Source organism: Tamandua tetradactyla, chromosome 3 (genome assembly GCF_023851605.1).
Source record: "Tamandua tetradactyla isolate mTamTet1 chromosome 3, mTamTet1.pri, whole genome shotgun sequence".
Lineage (NCBI taxonomy): Eukaryota > Metazoa > Chordata > Mammalia > Pilosa > Myrmecophagidae > Tamandua > Tamandua tetradactyla.
This window is the reverse complement of record NC_135329.1, coordinates 133,676,078-133,704,070: the sequence shown is the minus strand read 5'-3', so window position 1 is coordinate 133,704,070 and position 27,993 is coordinate 133,676,078. Positions and strand designations below refer to the sequence as shown.

The following is a 27,993-nucleotide window of genomic DNA, read 5'->3' as shown; positions in this document are numbered from 1 at the left end:
ACATATAAAGTACTGTGCAGCTATTAAAATAAGGTTTACAAGAACTCATATCATTGTTAAAATGGTCTTGAAGTGATATAACTATTCAAAGCTATAGATAAATGCAAGCAGACACATATTAGTAAACAAAAAGAGGCTTGAAGAAAATACACCAAAATATTTGTAATATTTTAGTCAAAGTAGCAGAATTCTATATGACTTTTTCATCTATTTGGTACTCCGGATTTTCTGCAATGAGCAGCTTTGTGTGAAGGTAATATTCCTCCATTGGGCTTAGGTTTAAAGGCATCTCCTTGCTACCTAATCTTTTATCACAGACAAGACTAGAGCACATACATGCCAAAGCATCCTGGGTATAAGCCTGCTGCTTGGTCCATTTGGCCCCAAATCTTATGGCTCTAGGTCAAAAGAAACCTGAGGTTACCCACTCTACATACAAGCCTAAGTTTTGTCAAATAGCAGCAAATACCCACATTCAGATAAGCCATCTCTGAGTCTGACGCTCTTTGGGGAGGCAGCATGGAGACGAATGCTAAGATCCAACTTCTCTCCTCTGCTCCTCCTCTATGGAGAATATCTTTCCACTTCTGATCTTTGATTTTGCTGATCATTATCAAAGGAAATAACGGAATCAGTGAGATATGAGAGAATAAAAAGAGAAGACAACAAAAATGGATTCATGTTTAAAATAAGCTTAAGGTGAAAATTGCATAAAAAAAGAAAATATTTTAAATAATGGTTTAAAATGAGATTAAAAGCAGCTTAAGAAGTTTCTCTTCTTTAACTGGAAGGCTGCACATAAATTTTTCTTAGACTTATCTTTAATAATGTATTTCTTGAACCTACTCTCAAAAGTAGAAATTGCTAAACCATGATATAGGAGCTATAAGGATATGTTAAAACCACTCCTCAAACCACACAAAACCAAGACAAAACAAAAGAGCAACAGCTCCTCAGATTATTTTCTTTAACAAAAATTATTTAATCAGAACATTTCCTTAAGAATATTAACGTTTGAGTTTTTAAATAGTTTGTAGAAGCAGCGATACTATTTTTTTTTTGTATTTTCGATTTTTCAAGTGAGCTAATCCACTGCACATCACATTACATAATTATTATTATTATTAACAAATGGAATGGATAAAATAAAATAATAAGGTTGCAAACATTTATGAAACACTAGCCTTTTAGAAAATTGATCCTCTTCAGAATTGGTTTATCCTAAATATTGTTTTGCAATGATACTGATTCTGAAAACCAAAACTTTGATTCTAGTTACAAAATAAGGCGTTATTTCATTGGTTTAAAAAAAATTAATTCCTACATGTTTTTTGTTTTGTCTTTAGGATGTTTCTGTTTGTTTATTTTTGTTTCTTGGGGTGCTTTTTATTTTGTTTCCCTGTGAGTCATAAGTTAAGTGAAGCCTTACTCCCTCTTTTCTAACTGTAATTTGTCAACACCTTGAGTTCAAGGTGGCAAGATATGAGTTCCTAAAATTGGTATTGCTCCTTTTAAAGATATATTGGAATTATTTAGACTGGCACCTTTTTTTGACGATTATATCCAAAGAGGTTTTAGTTTTATATTTACTGGACTATATTTAGTATATAATCTTATTTATTGTATATAGTATTTTGACCATTGAAAACTGTTAGGATAAAACTTAGATTTGTCAATTATTAACAGTAAGATCCTAAGAAAAGAAGATCTAAAGTGTCCACCATGAGTTTGTTCAGAATTTTCCCTTGATATTGGAGAACTTAGACTTATTTTTTCTGCAAGCTTACAAATTCCTGGAAGCTTAAGGACCATTTCTTATTTATCGTAAATTCACAATAACCAGATTAATAAGTATATATTGAATGAATGAATGAATGAATGAATACAGTTCCAAGGAGATTTGTCTGTGTTTTGTGGACATTTTTCCTTTATATACTTTTTTCTGTTATTCTATTTAGAAATAAATTTCATAAATTTTTGGATATTATGTTAATATTAGAAATTCCCAGTTTAGGAAATGGGAAGGATTGATTTTAGATGTATTTTATTTTTACCTTAACCGGGTCTCTTAGTATCTCCTTTCAAGGACTCTCTTCTTTGATGTTGGAGGACAGATCTATTTTTATCAATTGACTGTTATAAATTCCCATCTAATTTAAGAAAATACAGCCATATTTTGCTCTAGGCAGAATTCTGATATGGTAGGAAAAGTAACCAAATAAGGTTGTACATACTGTACATAAAAGGCCACTGGGGTGACTGAAGCAAACTTATCCTATAGAGTTAAATCATATAAAAGATTGGTAACCATCTACTCTTACTGGCTGGTGAACTGAGATACCAGAGTGTATAAAGTAGACACATAAAGAATTGGCAGTAGGTAACAACAGTTGCTAAGCTTCAGGGAGAAGGATTAGGCTAGCCATATACAGGGACCAGTTTTTCCTTCTTACGGAAAATGTAGAAACTGGTGTTTTTTGCTTTTGTTCTATGAGTTGTACTTGTATTCTACATTGGATTATAAGCTTCTCAAAGATAGGAATGGTATCATATTCAGTTTAACACATACTAAATAAATGTTTAATGAGTTGAATTTATTGAAGTAGGAGAAAGTAAGGGGAAGCAAATGATGATGATGGAAATGTTATAATCAGATTTAGTTTATTACATTCCTAATTGCCTCCCATTATTGATTCTGTGTGATCAGAATGAGGCTTTAGGGGTTTTAAGTTTGAAATAGGTTGATGTTTTGAAAAAAGAGTTAATAAATACTCCAAGAGGAAAACGTACACCATACTGAATGAACTGAGGCAAAAAAAAAAAAAAAGAGATAATGAGTTAGAAATTGACTTCAAGTTTATGAGGTCACAGAGGCAAAAGTAAAGTTGAAAATAAAGGGCTATAATGAGGCAGTAAAATGAATGAAATGGATAGGGCATGGTATGACGAAAGAGAACAGCCTTTTTAGTTAGAAGATCTGGTGGGTTCAAGTTCCAACTTCCCTCTGGTTGCTGCATATGACCTTTTCTATCCTCAGTTTTCTCATCTATAAAATGGAGGCAACATTAATACTTAATTTACAGAGTTGTCATTGAGATAAAATGTGATAGTATAGTCTGTCTTTTTTAGGGACTGTTCGGTACAAGAATTTGAAAGTCATTTGAGTAGTTCAAGTAAAATAAGGATATATATTTTTCAAAAGTATAGGAAAATTACATAATTGCTAAGTAAAAAGAAGTGGTGCTTAGCTCAGCAAAACTGGACAGTCATTATCAGTCTACTCCCTTTATTTCTTTATTTCCTTCTCTCTTTCCCTGGGAATCTAATGGTCTCTCATCAACGCATCTCTCAATGTCTGCGTCATTCTTTATGATGTTTATGGCCAAAAGTCATGGAAAACCTTGTTACAAAGAGGCTTAAACAACGAGGGATTCATTATTGCATAACAAAAGTTTGGATCTAAATCCCTCAGTGTGAAGCAGTCATAATCCCAAATAGTCATAATCCCAAATCCCTCAAGATCGAGGAATGAGCAAAAATAAGGGGGGCATTGTGACCACCGATTACAGCACATTTATTGTTATTGTAGTTATCTTGTGTTGAGTAATTTGTAACATTGCTGTTAAAAAAGAGAGAAAAGGATATGATGTATGCAAATTGTTTTTAAGAGGATCAGGGGAAAATGTAATAATGTGTACGTGTTTAGCATTGGTGGATTTGGTTAATGAGTATAAAAGAGTTCTTTGCAATATTTGCAACTTCTCTGTAAATTGAAAGTTATTTCAATATAGAGCATTAAAAAAAGAATTTGGAGGTAAAACTGATCCAGGGCATCAGCTGAGTCATCATGGAAACTGACTCTCCTTATCTTTATGCTTTTCCACTTCAGTCTTTAGGCTTGTCTTCTTAAACTGGTCCCTTCTAAAGTTCCCAGGTAGATACCAGAGTTTCAGGCATCATGTGTTTTCAAGAAAAGAAAGGGCTGTTCTTTCACACACATATCTTTTAAAAATGAAGAGTACTCTTTGGGTATACTCCAGCAATGATTCTGTCAGCTACATAGCATTAAAACTTTACACATAATTCTTAAAGCTGTTCATGAAATATTTAAATAGAGATATTCTACAGATACAAAAGTGTGAGATAATCAGATAAAGGTCGGCAAACAAATCTGAGCTTTACTCTGAGACTTGCTTTGTTGGTGATTTCAGAAATTACAGGCAAGTCATGTGTAAATCGCCTATATTTATAGAAAATTTTTTTCATTTAAATTGCCCCCATATTAAAGTTTACCGTAATAAATGCTGTAGTGAGCACTAAGACGAATAAATATCTTCTCTAGAAACCTAGTAGGGGCAATAAGAAATATAAGAAAATAAGAATGACAGAAAGCCAAAGGTAAATGCCAGAAGAAACAAGGTCTACCTTAATATGGAGGGAGGGAACAAAGTCTCATGGAAGATGTGACATTTCAGCTCTAGAAGTTGTGATAGAGGAAGACTCCACAGGCCAGGGAAACTGAGTAAGCATAGACTTTGAAAAGAAGAGTTTTAATTGCATGAATAATGTTTTGGAATCATGACGAATTTCATGTTACAATAGCAAGGAGAAGAACAGTGAATTCAGGCTGGATTCTGATCATGGACAGCAACGAGGGTCAGGCTAAAAAAAGCTCCAACAGTCAGAACTGAGAAGCATTCAGATATTTGAAGAGGGCAGTGATATGCACTATAGAAAAAGAAATCTGTCTGCAGAATATCGAGGAAACTGGAGATCTGGAGACTGGAGAAGAAACTCTGCTGCAATAGTCTGAACAAGAATTCTTGAGAATTTCAACCAGAGTTGAATGGGAATGGAAATGAGAGTCCAAATCCATGGGAAGAGTTCCAAGTTGTAAAGGAATAAAGCTTAATAGTTACCTGGATATGAGGAAAAGGTAACTCTGAGATTTTGAACTTGAGGAAATGGAAGAAAGCTAATGTGTTTACCAGAAATATGACACCAAAGTGGAGAAATTGGTTTGGAAGATAAGATGAATTTTTCAGATTTGTATCTCCTGCATTTGAGATATTGATGGGATTTCATTGCTGATACTTAAAAAATTCAGGTCCTGAGCTTAGAAGAAAATCCAAGGATAAAGAGATTTGAATGTTATCACCATATTGATAATACATTAAAGAATGAGGAAGGTAAGAAGTGAAAATCAAAAACATTTACAAGACAAAAAATAATAAAACTGGTTACTTTCTAATAATAGTAATATTGTAATAGAATTCTGTTGGCAGTTTCAGCATGACTTTCATTTCTTAACTCCCTCAGAATTATAACTCAAAGATGCTAGTATCATTTTGTATAGTTTGTGAAACTGGTGCTCTAAGAGGTCAATTTGCCCCAAATCATGCAGTCAGAAAGTGGAGAATTTGGAACCCTAGCAGGCTTTGGACTCCAAATCTTACCTTTAGCAATTTATAATCACTGAAGACCTTTGTTACTGAAATACGATTATTTAAATAAGTAAAATAAATATGCATATATATATATATATATATATATATATATATATATAAGATCTAATAGAAGGTGTTCAGGAACATTATATTTTAAGTAAGTAAACATCTCTACTATTGTCTGTATGGTTCCAAATTGTGCATCAATCAAAATTTTTTTCATTCAGATTTTATACAGTAAAATCTGTCTGTGAGAATTCTCAGACAAATATGTAGTCATATCACCATGAACTGAGGTCTTAAGATGTAGCACCTGTGAACAGCTCCATTTTCAAACTTACATCAACCAAATGTTTTATGGATTTCACCAAAAATTCTGTTTAATGCCTGTAGCTAGAAAAATACTGAATAAATTTTAGAGACAAGAGCATCAGTTTGTTTTCGTATTGCACTTTTTTAGAAATCCCAAAGAGCTTGAAACACTATAGTATACCTGTGTTCAATATGAATTTGTTTGTAAGGACAGCTGTACTTTCTGCTTTCCTAATTTGCATTTTAAGTTTTTGTATTTATGAATTTGACTCTTCAGCCTGCAGATGTCGTTTTTAATGAATTGCTTCAATATTTTAACCCGTTGAGTTTCAATTTCATGCCCTGCTATTTAAAGAGATCAATATATATAATATGCATTATATATAGTACAGAAAATAATATATGTGAAAAATAAGGTAGATATTTGTTCCTTAATAATGAAGTCATATTTTTCTCTGCCTCTCCCTCAGAGATGGCCGGTCTTTAGTAAGGTCTGTAAAAAGTCCTGGTGGGTTCATTGCAATAGCAGATTGTGGGCAACAGTACTGACTGTTAATTCAGCGCATATTAATACTTTATGAATATTCATTAAATTTGTTTATATGCAGCAATTCAACTTAGTAAATGGCTGCAGCCAGAGTGAACTCTAATTAGAGGAATTAGTTAGGACTTAGAAAACAGTGCAAGGATTTGCGGACATTTGGAAGGGGAATTTTTCTCCTATTAGACAAATACCTCCTGGGCAGCTTGCAATTTGGTTTGTATCTATAATAGGTAGAAAGAATGGAGGGTTTCAAAGCTTAAGGGCAAAAGAAAGTGAAGGTCGGTTGTTCAAAGTAGCGCAAGATGTCTTTTAGATCATAGCATACCTAGGTCTTTCCTTGTTGGGTTTCACCATATTTTAAAAGATCTTTCAACTCACCAACTTTCAAAAGCCACATTTAACAGTAGTAGAAAGTTCAACCCAGTTAAACAAGAATAATTTGACTATGAAACTATTTTCCATGGTCAGAGTGGTGCTTCTTTCCCTTTCACTTACCTCCGTAATATCCCTGCCAACAGAAACCCAAAGGAAGCAGCTGTTCTGAAGATATACAAACAAAAGGAGCTGTTGCTATAGCAACTATAGAACCCTGTGGAAAAGCTCTCCCTAAAACACTCAGAGCCACTCCTCCTCCCCACTCCCTCCTTTCCTTTCCTGAGCACAGACTGCCCTTGGACAGAAATGATGCTTGGTGATTTGAGTATACATGGGGCACCAGGGTGAACACTGTAGCCTGCATTTACACCTTTGCAAGAGCTGGAAGACTACCCTGACCATAGCTTATGAAAGAGCTGTAGAAGGTGGGCCACAGTGGCTCAGCAGGCAAGAATGCTTGCCTGCCATGTCAGAGGACCTGGATTTGATTCCCGGTGCCTGCCCATGTAAAAAAAAAAAAAGAAAAGAAAGGGCTACAGACCCTGATGACAATTACAGGGTACCTGGCTGCCTGATTCATAACTTTTCTTTATCCTGTTTTGAAAAATACTATTGGCCTGTGTCATTCATTACTTGATGAAATGATGATGTCTCTGTCACTTTTGCCTTTCCTTTCAGTTTTCCTTTCTGGCCCATATCATTGCCCATGAGCCAAACATAGTGTTCTAGTTTGCTAGCTGCCAGTATGCAATATACCAGAAACAGAATGACTTTTAAAAGGAGGAATTTAATGAGTTGCTAGTTTACAGTTCTAAGGCCAAGGAAATGTCCCAATTAAAACAAGTCTATAGACATGTCCAATTTAAGGCATCTGGGGAAAGATACCTTGGTTCAAGAAGGCCGACGACATTCAACGTTTCTCTCTCAGCTGGAAGGGCACATGGTGAAATGGCGGCGTCTGCTGGCTTTCACATGGCTCTACCATAAAGGAACTCTCTCCAAAGTGTTTTCTTTTTTAAAGGATTCCAGTAAGCATCTCCACCTTCAGTGGACACACCTCCGTGGAAATCATCTAGTCAGAAGTTACCACCCACAGTTGCATGGGTCACATCTTCATGGAAACAACCAAAATGCTCCCACCCAGCAATACTGAATGAGGATCAAAGGGCATGGCTTTTCTGGGGTCCACCACAGATTCAGACCGGCACACATGGCATGACTGAATGAAGTCTGTAGACTTCCTGATTCAACAATTGCTACTGAACTGGATTAAAGATAAATTAGTTTTGACCTCAGAGGTAAATGGGTGTTGCTAGATGCTCAGTATTGTGTTTATTCTCCATATGGTAGACCATATAAGCATAATTTTTCTAAAGTAGACCAATATTTTTATTCCAATTCCAATTTCCCTGCAGTTTTATTTTGATTAATGTAATAACATAATCCATCATACTTTTTTGGGGGGTGGGGTGGGGTTGCATGGTCTGGGAATTAGAACCGGGTCTCCCACATGGCAGGGAAACAGTCTATCCCTGAACCACCCATGGACCCAATATCTGTCATTTATTTATGTAAATGTTTTGGTACTCAGCGGTCAATCAATTGCACTCCTAAAATAGTTTTTAAGTCCATAATTTAGATGCATAAATTTAGTTTTTTTAGTCAGTAATTTTGAATTTGGAACATACTTTGATGTGGTTACTACCTGTTAACTGTTCTGTTAACACAAATTGTGACTAACAACCTTTCTAAGTCTATGTATTCCTGATGTCATTGAAATATTTTATTATTGCAAAGAAATAACATAAGATACTCTTTCATTTTTAAATGTACAGCATGGTCCTTTTGAATACCTTGAAATAGGCTTTGAACTGGGGTTAGCCCTGCTAGAAATTGTTCATAATAAATTAAAATCCTTACTTAAAAAACATGGAGATGAACTAGTCCCATCAGTTATTAAAACATGTTTGTTTTTTTTTTTAAAAAAAACCTTTAATAAATAAAACTGTGAAGTATCATGCATGAATAGACAGGTCAAAAGGACAAAATGAAAATGGAAAGGCCCAATTATTTATGAGGTTTTGGTATATGTTTGTGCTGGTTTGAAGGGAAGTATGCCCCCTAAGAAAAGCCATGTTTTAATATGGATCCCATTTCTTAAAGGTAGAATAGTCTCTATTCAATGCTGTGTATTTGGGACTGTGATGGGATCATCTCCCTGGTTGATGAGATTTAGTTAAGAACGGTTGTTAAACTGGATTAGGGGGATGACATGTCTCCACCCATCTGAGTGGGTCTTGATTAGTTTCTGAAGTCCTATAAAAGAGGAAACATTTTGGAGAATGAGAGATTCTGAGAGAGCAGAGAATGCTGCAGCATCACGAAGCACAGACTCCACAAGCCAGCGACCTTTGGATATGAAGAAGGAAAATGTCTCTGGGGGAGCTTCATGAAACAGAAAGCCAGGAGAGAAAGCTAGCAGATGACACCATGCTTGCCATGTGCCCTTCCAGCAGAGAGAGAAACCATGACTGTGTTCACCATGTGCCTTCTCACTTGAGAGAGAAACCCTAAACTTCATCGGCCTTCTTGAACCAAGGTATCTTTCCCCAGATGCCTTTGATTGGACATTTCTATAGATTTGTTTTAATTGGGACATTTTCTCGGCCTTAGATCTGTAAACTAGCAACTCATTAAATTTCCCCTTTTAAAAGCCATTCCGTTTCTGGTATATTGCATTCCAGCAGCTAGCAAACTAGAACAATGTTAAAGGTAGTTTTTCAGGTTTAATATTTGATGGTATGTGGTTTTAATGAAGGTGTGGAAACCCAATGCGCTCATCCACTGCTGATGGGAATGTACATTGGTAAAAACTTCTCTGTAGGGCAATTCAGATATAGCTTTTGAAATTCCAAATGCTCAGACTCCTTAACTGAGTAATTTAACTCATACAGATGTAGCCTACAGGTACACTTAGACAAATTAAAAGACATGAGGACATGGTTATTCGTTTCAGCAAGGATTAGAAATAATGTATATGCCTATGAATAGGATCCTGGTTAAATGAATTATTTTACAGTATATGATAGGATAAGGTGCAGCTGCTAAAGAGATGAGGGTGGGGGAAGTAGAGGAAGCATGTTATAAATTCTGTGTAAACTGACAGAGAATAATCACAAAGATCAGTTGTTAAATTTTAAAAAGAAAGGTGAAGAAAAATATATATAGCATCTTACCTTTTGTGTAAAAATGGTGTGTGTGTGTTTGTATCTAACTTGCTTAAAACCTTTGGAAGGACACACACATTGACACAGACACAACTACAAACATTGAAAGTCTTAAGAAAGGTGATATCTAGGTAAAATCAGTGAGAGGAAAAATTTCCATTTATACCTTTCATACTTTTTGAATTTTTAAAATATGTTATTCATTCGAAAATAAATTTATGTAAAAGCATCTAAAAATGATTGCTTTCTAAGCAGTGATTGCTCAAGTGGGCAGAAAACCATGGAAAAGACAGAAGCAAGAGTGACCAAAGTTAAACTCATAATGGGCCTCCTTTTCTCCTTTTTCCTTTAAACATTCTTTGGCTGAAATGTCCTTCCTGCCATTTTTTTGTTTTTTTTTTTTTTCACTGTTTCTACTTTCCCACTGATCTTGGCAGAGAGGATAGAGAAGGAGCTAACATTGGTTAAGGATGGAGAGCTCTTCCACATTTCTTCAAGACTATGCTTTGACTCCCTAAGTTATCGAACAGATTTGTATAAACTGTTAAAGCACTAGTCCTGTCCATAGATGAAAATATGTATTTCTTCTTCATTCACAGGTGAACAGATGTAGAATTTGTTAAAAGCAACCACATGTATTGACATATTCATATAAGACTTGCCATTCAACCTTCTTACATAGCATCAAAGTGGAACAGAGCCAAAGTCTAAGCCTGTAAATGATTATCCAGTTGGATAGGGAAGGGTTAATTATGTTCACCATTGCTCTCAGACAAGAATTGAGGCATGTTTCATGTGAGCGAGATGTCTTGCACAGCTATACATCTAGCAATAATTCAACAAATATTAATTAGCATTGGGGATCAGAAATAAACCCTACTTTATAGACAGATTGACTCAGATCTGAATCAGGCAGACCAGTTGTTATTTAAGGGTCTTTTTCCTGAATAAATATCTGATTAAACTTTTTGCCATGCATGCAAGGATTTAAGATTTGCTAGATACAGGCTCAAGCATAATATCTTACTATATTTCAGGAAATTTTTGTTACTATTACTTTCTGGAAAGGACTCTACTTTTGGTAACTATTAAATTTGAATGTGATTAGTATGCACAGTTGGCCCGACTAATATTTAAAAACACATTAAAAATTCTGTAGTATCACTGATGTGGAGAAGAACAGCGTCAATTAAAATATGGGTCCACTGGCCAAGTTTTTAGTTTCACTATTGAGGAATTCTGCGAGCTTCTGATCAGACCTGGAACTCGAACTCATGAAAGAGTAGTCTGATGACAAATGCTAGACAAATTTTTAAAGATTATCCAAAGGGATTCATTTTTCATTTACTATATCTTGCTTTTACTAATAATTAGAATGTTCGCAAATTCACAAGTCCTTTCTTCTGTTTGGATTTTTGTTTTGTTCACTTTTACATAAACTTTTGTTCCAGGTACAGGGCTTTTAAATGTAACATATCCAATAGCCTCACCCCCAAAATAGCAAAGTATGCATAACAGACGCTAGTGCTGAAATTGGATTTTCTTTTTAATAAGGGACACAAACAAAAGACCCAAATCTTTTGGTCTTTTGTGTCACAGAAAGAGTGAGATGGATACTGTAAAAAAAAAAAAAGAAAAATAATACAGAAGAGCAAATAAAATATTTTTAATAGTAAAAGTGGAGGAAGAGTATGGAAAACAGAACCTTTGATGTAGAAAATAAAAAGTGTGGGAGAATTTTGTCATCAGAGTGAAATGTGAAATTCATTCATTCTAAATTGTATATTCAATATATATTGAACAAGCTCCATTAATGACAGAAATAGGACCACTTTACATTTGTAATCATCGTATCCTCTAACAAATTCAATAAACATTTAAGTTGTCTTTAAAGACACCTATTGTTAGGAGAATAGTGTAGACTAACAAAGTAGGATATATGTCCACCACCCCCTAAAACTTCTGTGAATATAATCCTCCAAATACATAGCAAAGGACCTGCGAGATGTTAGATTCCACTTAAAACTGAAATAATTGAAACTCATCAAGAAGAATTGTAACAGGGCAAGGGGTACACTGGATGCATACTCAGCCTTGCCAACCATAATTCTCACTCTTAAACATAATATCCAGAGTATGCTGGTGGTTATTTAAACATTTAGATGTATAAGTAGTTATATATATCTTGTATTTCTTGAACATAAACACATACTAGGATTCAGACAAATATCATATATTGAATGACTTTTGAAGTCTTTATCTTCTGTTCACTTTCTTCTTTATGTACCCCAAATTCAGGTCCATTTAGGTTTACTTTCTTTTCCATCTCTGTCCTCTAAAGTACAAGGTTAGTGTTAAATGTTAGCATTAGTAGCAGACTACTACTTTCTGTTCTCCTGCATTCTTTTTTCCTTACCCTCCTGTTCTAGTTTGCTAACTGCTGGAGTGCAATATACCAGAAATGGAATGGCTTTTAAAGAGGGGAATTTAATAAGTTGCTAGTTTACAGTTCTAAGGCCAAGAATATGTCCCAATTAAAACAAATCTATAGAAATGTCCAATCTAAGGCATCCAGGGAAAGATAGCTTGGTTCAAGAAGGCCAATAAAAGTTCAGGGTTTCTCTCTCAAGTGGGAAGGCACATGGTGAACACAGTCAGGGTTTCTCTCTCATCTGGAAAGGTACGTGGCAAATACAGCGTCATCTTCTAGCTTTCTCTCCTGGCTTCCTGTTTCATGAACCTCACAGGGAAGCATTTTCCTTCTTCATCTCCAAAGGTCTCTGGCTGGTGGGCTCTCTGCTTCTCATAGCTATGTCGTTCTGTGTCATTCTCCAAAATACTTCTTCTTTTATAGGATTCCAGTAAACTAATTAAGACCCACCTGGAATGGGTGGAGACATGTCTCCATGGAGATAATCTAATCAAATTCCCGACATGCAGTGCTGAGTAGGGTTTAAGAGAAACCCTTGTGGTTGCTCCCACAAGATTGGATTAGGATTAAAGTGTGACTTTTCTAGGGTACATAAATCTTTTCAAAGCAACACACCTCCTAATAACATCAAATGAAAAAGATAAATCAATATAAAATTTTCATGTCAGCATCATAATATTTTGATATTCCTGAATTTCTTTTTATAGCTGTATTTGCTATCCATATGATTATATATGCCTAATAATTTAAAAATCTAACAGCCTTAAAAATTACATCAGCTAACCAAAACATGTTGGCTAACATCTCTTTGCCTATTTAATAAAAATTTATTTTGGCTAGAAATGCTTCATAACAGGCTAAAATATCTTGAATTGGGGAAAATAAATTTAAACCCTATCTATTTATATATATATATATACACTTTTATAAATGTCTTTACTTTACAAAAAATAATTGAGAATTGATTTTTACAGATGAATATCCAAGTCTACATTATTTTTTTCCTGTCAGTTTTGAATGCAGCTATTGTGGTAATTTGTAGAAGGGGTTATTATTTATTGACTGAAAATAATTCAAGTGGATTTCAGTCTATTTTGTCTATTTTTGAAAAATATGTACATTTAGCATTTCTAGTTTCTGATGATACCTTAGCATAATCTTGCTGGTTTATATTAGATTTTGCCAATTTTATCAGCATTTAGCTAATTGAGGAAGAAAATACAATATAGTGTCTAATCATACAATATTCTGAAAAGGATTTATAGAGAAAAAAATGTTCTCTTGGAAAGGATTTTCTTTTTAAGGCTTATATACATTATTGTTGCCTTTTGCCTTCACTTTCAATTTTTATGGTCATGCCAACCATAAAATAAAAGTATCTGGTCCTTGTAGATGTGATATTTTTCTTTCATAAAATGAAACCTCCCGAGACATCACACTGACTGTAGATTTTGCAATTCCTGACTTACAATGTTCTGACTTGAGATTTCTGTGAAACCTTAGGGTATCTTACAGTTATAGTAATATATTAGAAACTGCATACATACCTCTGAAGTGAGAAATATAGGCAAGAAAAGGAAAAGTATTCAAAAAGAAAAAAATATAAGAAAGAAGCTTATAAGCACTATCAACAGGTATAAAATCTTGCCATCAGGCACGGAGGAAAACTATAAACATGCATTCCATGCGCACAAACACTCCCCAAAGGCAACTTTACTTCATGAATCCACTATAGCACTGGTCACATTGTGTGTTTGCATATTTGTCTTACTAAGGGCAATAAAGCTAAATTCTAATTCCCAGAGACTGCTGTGGACTTTAGCACATAGTTGGGGCTTAATAAATGTGTAGTAAATGAGTCAACCCAAAAGCACAAGTAGTGCAAAATATTCTTGTTACCCACACTTTCCTTCAGTGTTCTTTTTCTGCCATTTGGTTCCCTTAACTCAGGCAAAATAGCTAGCCTTTAGATATTCCCAGCGCATTCATTTCTGTTAATCCAGTTCCTAATTGCCCCTTTCTCTCCTCTTCCCAATGAAGTTAAATATCTTCTGACTCTGCTGATGCATCAGGCTCTGTGCATACTATTTCCTAGCAATTTTGGAATTTTCTGATCTTTTTAAGTACCAGAAAGGTGATATAAATTAGGAATAAACACAATGTGCATTTTATGATGGGTAATTTATAGTTATAGATAATGAAAAACAACGCCATATGGGTGCTATTTATAATGACCAAAGAATATCTACTTGGACTAACATACATGGAAAAGAAAATAGCAAGCATTTTATAAGGTGAATAGGACAAGAGTTAGTATACTTATTGCACAAAAAATGCATATGCTTATGAGATAAAGTGATATATAACCGAAGTCCAGTTCTTGTAGTTCTAGCAAGTTTTCAGACTTTCCTTTAACAAAGCCCAAACTCTCATTAGTATGCTAAAACACAAATACCTGAGACCTTTAGAAACAGTTCTAAATGACTGATCTGTTATACTGCTGTGTTGAGAGGGGGTCTCCCAGCTTGGATCATGGGGTGGTCCTCCTCAGTTCCTCCTCTAGTGATGAGATCAGAGTGGACACTTACACTTGTTTAAGGAGTCTATGATCTCGGCTGAACCAGTCAGATCTTCTCAAGTATTTGAAGTGATTCCTGGAATGATGAAAGATGCCCTAAATGAAAGTGCATGAAGAATCAGTGTTGGGAATGGGATGGCCATGCTGAACTAAGTGTAGGTGGGGAAAATGAAAAGATGTAGAAAGGACAGAGAGAAGTAGAAGCATACGCCTTGCTGCCCTTGGGAGGTAGAGAGAGCAATGCTGGACTTTGGCTTCCCTGTTCCTCTCTACACTGAGAGAATAACCTTAACTATACTTTCTTTCCTTGACGTATTAGTGACTCAAATCAGCCTAAGGGAAGAAAATAGTCGAGATTTGTTGGGAGAATGGGGGACACTGAAATTAAAGGAATGTTTAAGCAATCATATGGTGGGAATAATAAGACTAGAACCATAACTCAGAAGCAACTGGAACCAAAGATTTAAATACTACCAGATACACATGCCTAATCCCTCATATGTGCTTCTTGCTGTGTGATTCACATCAATGTCTCAGATAGTTTTCCTCCCACTGGTACAAGTTGAAAATACTATTGAAAGTTGCCTGGTTGACATCAGGCTACCTGACTTCACAGACCAGATCCATCCCCTGTTGGCACTAAGACGTGGGCAATGACTCCGAACTACAGTTTCCTCAATCACAGAATGTTGTAACTTCTAATAATGTTTTTGTAAAATGTTTAAATTGTTTAGTAGAGTGTTTGACTCCAACAGATATCAGCCATTTTTGTTGTTGTTGACTTTGAGACCTCACTTCTCATAATGGTGTTGCCAGAAAGAGACGGTCTCGTTTCCCTTAGTTCCAGGGAAAATAACTGGAGGAAGTCTCCAATGATCTTAGGCACAGTTGTGTGTTTGCATCAGCTAACAGAAGCCAGGTGATGGGAAGACGGTAGGATATTAGGACTTGGGAGCTCAAGGTTGAAATCAGGAGGGGAGGTGCTGAGCAGACCAAATAATAGACACCCACTGTAGGTGCCTGCAGTATCTATGCTGTGCCTTCAATAACTCTGCCTTCATTTAAGCTTGTTTGAGTGGGTGTCAAACAAATCCCTGAAGAGAGCGATACAGGTATTGATATAAATATAGGTATAAATGTAGATGAGGAAAAAATGCAGAAATAGATTAGATGAATCTAAGCTGAAACTTAAAAATCACTGCTAAGCAACTAGAATAATATTTAAATTATAATTGGTTGCTAATGTATATGTAAATAACGCATTGTGGATTAGGGAAAGAAAAGTGCTCTACGCCTATCTTTCTAAGGAGTTTTATTAGCATGCCTAACAAGAGACATTTTAAATGTGCTCTTCAAAAGGAATGTACTTATGTATTCAATAAAGTGTTTACTTAGAAGGGAAAATCCTTTTTGAGCAGATGCTGCAATGAAATAAAATATTGAAGCTGATTTTTTTTGTATGCAAACCAGACACTAAACATTTGTGGTGTAATTAGGTTTTAAAGACAAGTGATTCACTGCTTTTGATCCCATTAAAAATACTAGTATATGGCTCAGAAAATACCACTTAGTGGAGTAGTTGGAGTTCTGAAATTAATGTCACTTACCTAAAATCAAAATTTGTTATTTTAGTCTTTGAATTGTAACTAATTAATTATAATTTTCCAACCTATGGGTCACAGCCCTTTCATGGGTCCCACAAATCCATGGGAGAAATAAGTATTGTGAATGTTTTATACACATACGAACTCTCAAATATAAGAAGTTGTTGAGATTGATAAAGATGTAAATTAATGTAAAATATTTACTGAATAAGGGTTTGGGGATATGAATTATCTCTCTAATCAAAGTATACAACAGCAAAGCATTAAGTGTGGGCCTGATAACTTTTTTTGCAAATTATGCATAGTGGTTCGTATACTGGAAAAGGTTTGAAGTCCCCTGCTTTAGATTTTTACCAAAATGTGTCATGTTTCTAAACTATGCCAACATACTGTTGAAAATAAATAATTACTCTATCTAGGTATCATAAGCTACATTCATTTATAGCATTAAGAAATGATCTTCTACTTGCCACACAATTAGCTAACAGTGTGAAAATACTAAGGCACTTCCCACTTATAATAGTTTATCAACTTCCATTTTCAGTAAATGTACTATGTCCAAAGGTACTACATATTGATTCTTCAAGATGTTGCATCTTTTGAATGTATTAGTGGGTAGAGCTCTGAAACCTAACTTGGCCAATCTTAGTAGCAAAGATCAAAACTACTAAAGGAGAAGAGTCACATCATCTCTGCACTGTGGATCATTTATTTTACTTAGAAATTTTTGTAACATAGATACCTTTGTAGTAAAAAATTGCTATAGAATCTGGTAGATTTGTAGAAGGTTTAATTTGCTTCAGTGTCTTCTAGTCCTAAGAACTCTCGAGGCTTTCTTTCCTCTGCTCTTTTTCCTTTTCTTTTCTGTTCTTTTCTTTCCCCTTCTTCTCCTAACTCCCTTCCTTCCTTTTCTTTCCCTTCCTTCCTTCATTTTGGCCTTTAATCCAACCACACTTGGTTTGCACCGTCTTTGCAGCCAATATCAAGAGCACTCATTTTAAATGCACCCTCACTCTTCCTTGGGCTGTAGTCCAAGAAAATGAGCTGGGAAGCCTTGATTGGCTAATCTGTTGTGGTCATCACTGATGATGCCCCTTGACTGCCTTGGGGGTCTACTTGAAAGATGGCATTTCTGGCTCCCAAACTCCCATGCTCTGTCCACTCTCGGCAGAACTCCCCACACTCCAAAGACACCCGTGTAGCTGCTCCTCAAATGACTCGCTACTCCCTTGGACTTCTGTGTGAAACTTGGTTTCAGGTTCCTCTCATTACTGAAAGACAATCCAGTTCAATTCTGTGGCATGGGCTACATCCCAATCAATCCAGGAATCCCAAAGCCTCTATACTCCTTCCTACATGGGGAAATACAGTTTAAGTATCCACTGAGCCATCTAAATTTTCAAAAACAAAGGGCTGCTACCCAAGAGATAAAAGAATCCCAGACATGATGATTAATTACTTATCAGGGAAATTTCTGAAGAGGGGAAATTTCTTAGGTCATTCTTCAACAAAGAACTTTCATCACATCAGCCTGTGACACTACATTTGGATATTCTTTTTGTCATCTTTTGCTTCCTCAAATAATTATCCCTGTTTTCCCTTTGTATTTCCTTGGCACCAAAAGAAGTTCATAATGGTGCCCTTAAATTCTCTCCTCTGTTTAGCAAAACCTGAGAGTTCAAACCTCAGCCAAAAGGCAATAGAGTTTTTATTGCTCGTTTGTTTTTAAGTTTTGTTGAAATTTTTGTGAATTGACTCACATTTTAAGTATAAAAGACCAACATATAAGCGGATTCAATGATAAAGACTTTGGTATAACGAATAATTCCTACTAAATTTAATGCTTTATCAAAGTTGGTATAGTATAGTCTAAAGCTTTAACACAACCACACACACACACACACACACACACACACACACACACATATTACTGAATTTAAATTACTCCTTAAGACTAAAAATTGTCATTTTTGGCCTGCTATTTATATCAGAAATAACTGTATTTTCTATTTTATTTTTTTCCATTTGATGAGAAATATACCTCCTGATGACAAGATAACAATATAACCTTGCTGACACTGGACCCTACCCAATCTCTATGCCTGCTAGGGAGCTCAGGCTGTTAACCTATCAAGGGAACTTTCCCTGACTTCCCCTTTTCTTAAAGTCTTTGTTCCATGTTTCCTAAAACAAACTCATTAAACATCCATTTATTTATCTAACAAATATTTACCTAGCTCTTACTTTGTTCCAGGCATAATAGGTCCTGTGGAAACAAGGATAACAGGTTATTGCCTCTGTTCCTCTGGTGTTAGAAGAAATCTGCATATAAAATCTCTAATCTTATTCATTGTACTTACTCTAGTTTTGATTCTGCCCTGGTATAATGAACTCACTGAGACTAAGGAATATATCTCAGTAATATATACTAGGAACTCACAAAGATTGAAAGGTTGAGTGTATGAAAAGATAGTTTCTAAATGTTAATATGTCTGATGAGCATTAAATTATTAGAGAAACGGTAACTTGCCCATAGCTGTCCCAAGAAACAAGATCTTGAGCTGTTATTTACTTGAAACACATATACATGCCCCAGTTTTTACCTTATGAGAAATTTTCCCTCTGGAAGCAGGGGAAATATTCCTTCTCATATTATTTTTGTGCATGTATGAGTCCTGAAGAAACATACCTCTACACTGTGGATCATTTATTTTAGTTAGAAATTTTTGTAACATAGATACCTTTGTAGTAAAAAATTGCTTCAGATATACACATTCGGGGAGGAAAAAAACTAACTGTTCAAGATGATTTTGTTTTTCTTGCCATATTTAAATTCTAGCAATAAAGCTATATCATTTCATCAGTAGTCTGATAAATGAAAATGGAAAATGCATTAAAGAGACTAATTGGAGAACCTGAAGAGGAGTCATTAAAATCAGCTGCGTTTTCAATGCATGTTGAGAGATTTGTCTGGGAGCCTTTCTTTCAAATGATACTATTTCAATCATGCCTAACATTTAAATCTCTAAAGACTGATATTCCCATTTTAATTTTAGCTGGCACCAGAAGGAAATGGTAAGACAGCAGATGATTACCTCAGTAATTTATTCCACATTTTCTAACAGCTTTACAGATTGAAATAAAAAATAATAATCTAAAAATGAAAACTGCACAACTAAAATTAAACATGGAAAAATATTCTTAAATCAAGAGTTTTTTTTCTCATATTCTCCCAAATGGTACAAAAGTAAATTCCACAGTGGAATGTAAACAGGACCCAGTTTTATCATTGGTTGTGTTTTGATGACTAACTTGGACTTTAAAAACGATTGATATCAATTCAGACCCTATCAGTTTAAATTTTGTAATTATTTAGCAAAAGATTAGTTGATGTTAGTTCTTGAATTTGCACTATCAGAGAGCAAATCCCACTTTAGAAACACCCTGTGTAAACAAAGCGCTAAATTAGTTTCAAGTTGTTCTTTGGAGCAAGCGCTCTAAACATTTCAATTTAGTTAACAGTTTCTGTCGAAAGCAACAGAGACAGTTTTCTTCAGAAGTAGTAGAAAGGAGATTGAAGTGGTAGAAGTGCCACTTCAACAATAAGCTTTTATTGAGCATCTAATATACATCAGAATTTGCTCAAGGCTCTGAGTACAATGAAAACAAATAGGCAAGGCTATTGCTGTCCTGGAATTTACATTCAAACTTGTGACCTTTACAAGAATTAGTCCTTGTCATTCCACCTCTTTTAACATTTGGTTTGCCTAAGGTATTGTTATTATAAATTGAAGTGACTGCCCATTAAATTCTTACTGTTGAAATTTTTATTTATATTGAAAGAAAGATGTATAAAATTATACTGAATAATAAAACTGGTATTTCTTTTCATGTCTATTCCTTTGATAAGTCACTGATGATGAGTAAACTATGAAAACTCAAAGTAAAATTTTTCATTGTCGTTAACATCATAAGAACAAAACATATCCTTTACAGGAAAATGTGATGCACCGAATTTTAATGATGGCACTTGCTTCTCTCAATTTAGCATTTTGTTAATATTGAGATCTCATTTATTTAATTCAGCCATAAGGCAGCTATAAATAAGGTAGCTCCATTTTCGTATACATTTCTTCGAGATTTCTTTCAGATTGTCGTTTAAATTTACCAAGTGTTATGGATTCATTGTGTTCCCCCTAAAGACATAGCCAAGTTCCCCATCCTGTGAATGTGAACTCATTTGTAATTAGGATCTTTAAAGATCCTAATTAAAATGAGGCCAACATGGATTAGGGAGAGTCCTAATCCCATATGACAAAAGTCTTTATAAGAAGAGGAAGTTTAGATAAAGATAATTTTGGGCAGATGATTGATCCAGAGCCAGAGAGAGAGAGAGAGGGAGAAAGAGAGACATAGAGAGGGGGAGGGAAGGAGTGGGAGAGAGGGAGAAGGACAGAGACAGAGACAGAGATAGACTAACAGGCACAGATACAGGCAAACACTGCCAGAACCCTACATACTTTAGAGGAAGCTTGGTTCTGCTGACATCTTAATTTTGCACGTCTAGCCTTTAGAACTATGAGACAATTAATTACTGTTGTGTTAAGCTACTCGGTTTGTGGTACTTTGCTCACACCCAGTATGTGCTGATGATTTTCATTTCCTCAAAATACAAGTTAACTCCAGTTCATGATTAGTATTCTATGTCATAACACAAATAGTATGGTAACAGTTTTCATAAGTCAATAATGAAATGCTGATGTCTGGAAGTGTCTGGAAGTGGGTTGAAATTTCATTACGTCTTAAAATGGATATACTGTATGTAGTTCTTCCCACTTGTGTTTTGCTGAGAACATTTGCTGTGACTATCTTTAATTTCAAATCTGCATCCACACAGAGTCATTAGTGATTCTAACTAACTGCTTCTAAGAGAAACTGAATAAGTTAACAAATTACATTAAATAAACAGATTGGGGAAAATTTGGTTCTTGTCTCTTTTATCATGTAAAAAATACATATTCTAACATAAATTGTACAGGAAATATCTCTTCAGAAAAAAAGGAACTGGTAGGGGATGTATGAGTTTTTTTCTTTTTTCTTTATATTTCTTTTTCTAGAGTGATGCAAATGTTCTAAAAGTGATCATGGTGATGAATATACAACTATGAGATAATATTGTGAGCCACTGATTGTATACCATGTAGGACTGTATGTATGTGAAGATTTCTCAATAAAAATACTAAAAAAAAAAGAAACTCTTTTCCTCTTTATGTGACAACCTTGTAAAAAGAGAAAAGGAAATATATTCTTTTGGAAAAAGTTTGTTGCTATTTTTCTAGAAAAAAATAAGCTTAGAGAATGTTATGAATAAATAGGAAGGATGCTGTAAAAGTAAAAGAAACTTCATATTTCTGAGCAGATGACTATTATAACAATCATTATATGTAGATGGTTAATAGTAGTCGATTTCCAGGCCAATCTAGACCTTAGTAGCCAGGCAATGCACACATTTTTCTGGAGGACCCAATGAATTCTTTGCACACTGCCTTTTGTTCTCCACCAAAACAGTTTTCCTAGCCCTCTCAAAAGTTTGCTAAGTGCTGAATCCAATGGTTTCTTCTTGGCCTCATTTTTTTTTTTTTTTTTTTTGCTTTTGATCTCTTTGGATTTGAAGGCATTAAATTGTCTTGGTTTAAGTTTTCTGAATTTCTCTTCACAGTCTCCTTTACCCACAGCTCTTTCTCTACCCATCTCTTAAATCTCTTAATATAATTTTCACCCAGAATTCTGTCTCTGGGCTTGTTCCTGTGATCTCACTGTTTCAATAATTACATCTGTTCTGTAGTTTATAAATTTATAGACCCATCCCTGATCTCTCATCTGCCACTTGGACATGCCCATATGGAAACCCGACTAGCACCATAATCTCTCGGCACACTGAAAACTGCACCATTTTACCTATCTTCTCCCCACAACTTTTTAGTTTTCTGTCCATTAATTTCATTTGCTAGAATTATAACTAAGCTAGAAATCTTAGGGCTTGTTTGTGTTTTGCTGTTTCTGGCCTCTCTACACCCCTCCTATGAAATCATTTGTCAAACTTATCAGTTTGCACTCTGCGACATCTTTCCTCTGCTTTCCTTTTTTTTCTTTTTCTTTTCTGGTTTCTGCTCCTCTTGTACAGATTAGCACCTCTGTCACCTGGTCTATTAAAACATTCTCCATTCTCTCCTCCCTGTTTTCAATTTCTAATTCATTCTTTTTTTCTTATTGCTATTATTATGCAAACTTGAAAATGAAAGGATAGTATAAGGGAAATAATAAATATCACGACCCTTATTATCATTTTCTTGTATTTGGATAGTGTTGTCAAAAATGCTTTTCTATGAATAGCTTATATTGATTATTCTCAAGATTAAAAGTAAATGATGGTATTTAATATGATGTTTGATCAAAGGTGAAACTGACGTCAAAAACATAAATGATTAACTTGTGAACTTATTTTTCTTTGTGATGGAGGGAATGGTTCTTTCTTTAAAAAAATGCTGGCTAATCTTCAGTCTCAAAACAGTTGCATTATTGGTTTATCTTCCTCCCAATTGGCCCTCAAAAGAGACCACACCAAAGGAGAGTACATTTTAAGGCAACAAGCTGCAGCATGCACACCTAACAGACCTCACAGAAACCTCACCAGAAAGGGGAACTGCATGAGGACAGGAATTATAAAAGATTGGCACAATGTCAGCCCAGACTGTAGAGAGCACTCACAGCTAGATGTGCCCCAGCCACAAGAAGCAAAGTTTCAAAATAATATAAAATTTTAAAAAGTCTTTTACATAAGCTATTCAAGATTTCTCCAGCACGGACTGGTACAAAGCATGTGGTGGCACTCTTAGAGATAGCAGCTTCAGACCTAGAGAAGGGTGATGAAATGTTTCATGTGACTAAATCAGTGGCAAAAACTGTATTTTATTTCCTTTTTCAAAAGGAGGCAGGAGAGTAAATCGGAGGTCATCCCAACATAAGGGGTACATGATTCATTCTATGAGTGGATGAAAGGGGATAGAGAAAGGGTGGGACAAAAATTTAGTGACAGAGGTCTCACCAGATTAATTTGGTCACTTCTGATGAGAAAAACTGAAACAAGCAAACAAACTTGTAGTAAGATACCTTAAAGCTGAAAACCTAAACAGCACTTTTTTCTTTTTTTTGGCTAACTCCTGAAATTACCTGTCTGGTTTGGCTGGTGCTTTGTAAAGAGCAATGAGTTTCCCCTCGATGGAGTCTTTCCCTGGGCTATGTTCACCTCTCAGGGAGGCATGCCCACACCTCTCTCCCTCCTCTGAAGAGGGCAATATGTGTTAAACTGAACAGTTACCTCCTGAAAGTAAGAAAGGGATTAGATAGCTGCCTCAGAGCTGTGGAATTACTTGGAATATTTTACAAATGGTTGCTGCAACAACAACCAAAATAATAGGAGGGGGATGTAATTACAAAACGTATACATCACAACATGCTTTTAAGGACATTTGCATTGTGCTCACCTTCCCTTAAATTTCCCAGTTACTCAGCCTCTAGCTCAGCCGTAATCTCTGGGAAAGGCAGAGACAGTCTGGTGAAAAAGAAATGGGGCAGGAGTGGGTGGGTTTCGACGAGAGGAGAAAACAACCTTCCAGTTAAAGAACAGCCCTCAATTGAAAGGTGGGTTTTGGGCAGCTTGACTGTGAGCAGGGTCAGAATCAAAGGGAAGAGCCACAGCAGGGCGGGGGAACTGGGGGTTCTACAATCACTTTCAGGTCAAGTGGAGTCTGGTTCATATTCTTTGTGTACAGAGGTGTGATCCTCCTTGGTGCATTTCAGTTTATCTTCCAAATCATTAATTGTCTTTTACAGCTTGGCTACCAATCCCAGCAAACTCAGCACGGGTCTCTGCCTCCTTGAGTTTCTCAGTAAGAATCCCTATCTCTTCTTCATATTTGTCTTATTTTTAAGAGTAGCTCTCTTCAGCAGCTCTCATACACTTGAAGTTCTTGCCCATCAGTCTGGTCTGCTCATCCATCTCTGGGCAATGGGACTCTGCCAGCTCAGCTTGCTCCTCAGTGCATTTCAAGTCCCCTTCAATAATCAGCAACTTAGGAGGCACCTCCTTAAGCTTCTGATCTGCTTCTTCTTGTAAGATGCTTAGCTTCTTTAAGTTGAATTTCCACTTTTTCTTCATCTGGTTTTCAATAACCTCCAGACCTTTTTTACTCTCGTCATCAGCTTCCTTTGCTTCTTCCAGCTTTTGCAGGGCAGTGGCCAGGCACTACTGAGCGTCCAGCTCCTCTTCAATCAGCTGGACCCCGTAGTTCAAGGAACCTGCCTCTGCCCCAGCCAGTTCCAGGCCGCCTTTGGCTCTGTCTGCCCTGCTGCCACACAACCTCTGTCTCGCACTTCAATGCCTCAGTGCGGGCGAGCCTGGCCATGAGGCCCACCACCAACTGCTGGCATTCCTGTTCCTGCCTCACATATGAGCTTTAACTCACCAAATAGACTTTTTATGATCTGTCTAGGTACCAACAATATGAGTCTGTTAATTTTTTAGAGAGAAGAAGTAAGTGGAAAAGCAGAAACGGAACAGGAAGGAGCAATAATTATTAAATCCAAAGTCATTCATCTAGGAAATCTTACTGGCAAAGAAGGGTGAGCAGATTGATCCAAACTAATTAAAAAAATTATAAAATGGAATAGCTCCATCTGCAGCAATTTCAGCAGGAGGCCAACCGAGGGATTATAGAATTGAGGTTTTTGGTTTCACTAGAATCTACTTCAACTAACACAAACAAGAAGAAATTGACTGAAAGAATGTGTTAGGGGTTCACCAACTTTACCTGAGATAGAGTTGGCTTTAGCACCACTGTTTGGGCAGAGTAGAACATCCAATGTTTTCAGTCTCTTTGCCACTCTCTCCATGATTCAGATTCTAGGGAGAGAGCATCTAAATGGCCTGGTTTGAGTCATGATTTCTAATCTGTTTTTTATGCGCTTCTCTGAAATTACAAGGTATATTTCAAATATAGAAAGTAACTTATGGCAGGAAACTGTTGAAAGAAATTGAAATTGTGTGAACATTTTCCACATCTAACCATGCCAAATTAAATACACAAACACAAATGGTATTTGGAGTATTTTGGATAACCTAAGAATATAAGTGTCAGAAAATCCCTCAACAAATGTTATCCATTTTTATAATGAGCCAAGAAGGAATAAAGAAAAAAAATCAGGACCAGATTATAAGCATTTGTAAAATTCAGGGTCACCCCTTAATATTTAAATATACCCTTGCTGGAGATCAAAGAACTCTTTTAGAAATCACACTAGAATAGACAATTGTTAGGCAGCCGTCCTTAATCTATTTATTTTGTTTTGGATTTTTTTTGTGTGTTTGTGACCCTTTAACATCCTACTAAATGCTATGGAATCTAAGTTAGAATAATGTCTTAAATTTAAAAATAATAATAATATTCATAGGAAGCCATTGCTATTGAAATAGTTTTCAAAATATGAAAACAAATTTGTGATGTATTAATAAATGTGCTTTTTCAATAACACATTAAATAACAAGACCAAAGGCAATAGTTTCAAAGAGGAGTTGAGTATAAAAAATATTTAGGGATCTCTGCAAGGTTATAATTGATATGAAACTGTTTCTGTTTTCTACTGGTGACAGAGTTGTAGATATTGCTAATGTAACTGTGATGAATGCCCGCCTCCCCAAGGTAATGGACACCCTGGACAGAGTTAAAAATCCTTGGTCTAGGATAGCTTCCAAGTGTGCTCTTGCCTGTACAGAGAGAAAATATGTGACTTCTTGTGGCTATTTCATTTCCATGCTTCTCCCTGAAAAGTGATTTTAAGTAAAGTCAATAAGAGGAACTCATTAGACAAGAAAAGGGCTAACTTGATTTTTGAAAGTTGCAAAGAAAAAACTTGTAGCAAATACTTAAAAAAAAAACAAATGAATTCTGTTTTCTCCCTGAAAAACTCTGTGTTCTTTATGAGCCTGGGCAGTTAGATTATTATTTGTTAGAAGACTTTAGAAAGAGTTGGCACTTTTTTTTTTAACATTAACAAATGTCATGTCTCTCTTTTCCCTGGAAATTCAGTTAGCTATAGAGTACTTTCTTTTTAGTATTTTTGGAATTAATATTCAATACAAAAGATTTATTTGCATTATCTGCCTCCATCCTAGGTAAATTTAACCAGCTTTTCGTGAGTTGTTGGAAAATATATCAGAAAATTATGGCAAGAAAAAGTGCAGTAGAAAAGTGTGACATTTAATATAAACAGGAAAGAATAAACTAGTAAATTACTTTTCCAAGTTATTTTATTTCTTTTATATAGTACTCTTCTAGTAGAACATTATATAATAATATAATATTTTGGTTGAAGATAGCTTGGCAGTATAAAAGATATCATGAGTTTCCATTTGCATTTTAATTCATTCTTGGACAACATGTATGCCTTCTTCAAAAGAGAGATGCCAAATATGATGTGACAAGGTGTTTCAGTTTACTAAAGTTGCCAGAATACAATATACCAGAAATAAGTTGGCTTTTTCAATGGAGTTTTATTACTTTACAAATTTATAATTTTAAGACCATGAAAATGTCCAAATTAAAGCATCAAGAGGAAGATAACTTCTCTGAGGAAAGCTGTTGGAACTAGGTTTCCTCTGTCACATGGGAAAGCACACGGCGATGCCTACTGATCCTTCTCTCTTGGGTATTGGTTTCAAATGGCTCTTTCAGCTTCTATGGGTCCTTACTTGCTCCTCCCTGGAGTATTTCTCTCCAAGCTCTCAGCTCTCTCTGTCCTTTATTCTGTCATAAAGGACTCCAGTAAAAGATCCACCTTGAATTGGCTGGGTCACATCTCAGTCAAAACAACCTAACCAGGGTGGACCGTGGTGGCTCAGTGGCAGAGTTCTTGCCTGTCATGTTGGAGACCCAGGTTCTATTCCTGGTGCCTGTCCATGCAAAAAAAAAAAAAAAAAAAAGCAACCTAGCCAAAAGGTACCATCCATAATAGGTTAATAGGTCTGAACCCACAGGAATGGATTAAAAGAGCATGGCCTTGGGTGGGCCACAGTGGCTCGGCAGGCAGAGTTCTCACCTGCCATGCCAGACACCCGGGTTCATTTCCTGGTGCCTGCCCATGCAAAAAAAAAAAAAAAAAGAACATGGCCTTTCTTGGGTACATCACAGCTCCAAACCAGCACAATAGGATAAGAAACTTAAAAGGCACAGGAATTAGGAGGGCCTGGATGTCAGACCAGTGCATTCCTGTTCTGAGAATACATCATGTTTGCAGTTAAGAGAGACTTGGGGGAAGATCACGTGCTCGTAGTAACTTGTTGATGTTGGTTGTTTCTATTTATTTTTATTTTTTTTAACTTGGTTTAGAAGTTGAATATAAGGAAAATAAGCCTTAGTC

General features: G+C 35.6%; 1 protein-coding gene and 1 long non-coding RNA gene across 3 annotated transcripts in view; one reads left to right on the top strand and one right to left on the bottom strand.

Annotated features, from left to right (window-relative positions):
* The window catches only part of LOC143676356 (uncharacterized), a 62,337-nt gene extending 55,486 nt beyond the window's left edge, over positions 1 to 6,851 (bottom strand). For both annotated transcript variants that reach the window (XR_013172030.1, XR_013172031.1), the window contains exons 1-2: positions 6,799 to 6,851; positions 474 to 603 (exon numbers count right to left, since the gene is read on the bottom strand). This is a non-coding gene — a long non-coding RNA (uncharacterized LOC143676356). The remainder of the gene's footprint in view (positions 1 to 473; positions 604 to 6,798) is intronic.
* The window catches only part of KCNH7 (potassium voltage-gated channel subfamily H member 7), a 495,299-nt gene that overhangs the window by 66,704 nt on the left and 400,602 nt on the right, over positions 1 to 27,993 (top strand). The window lies entirely within an intron of this gene.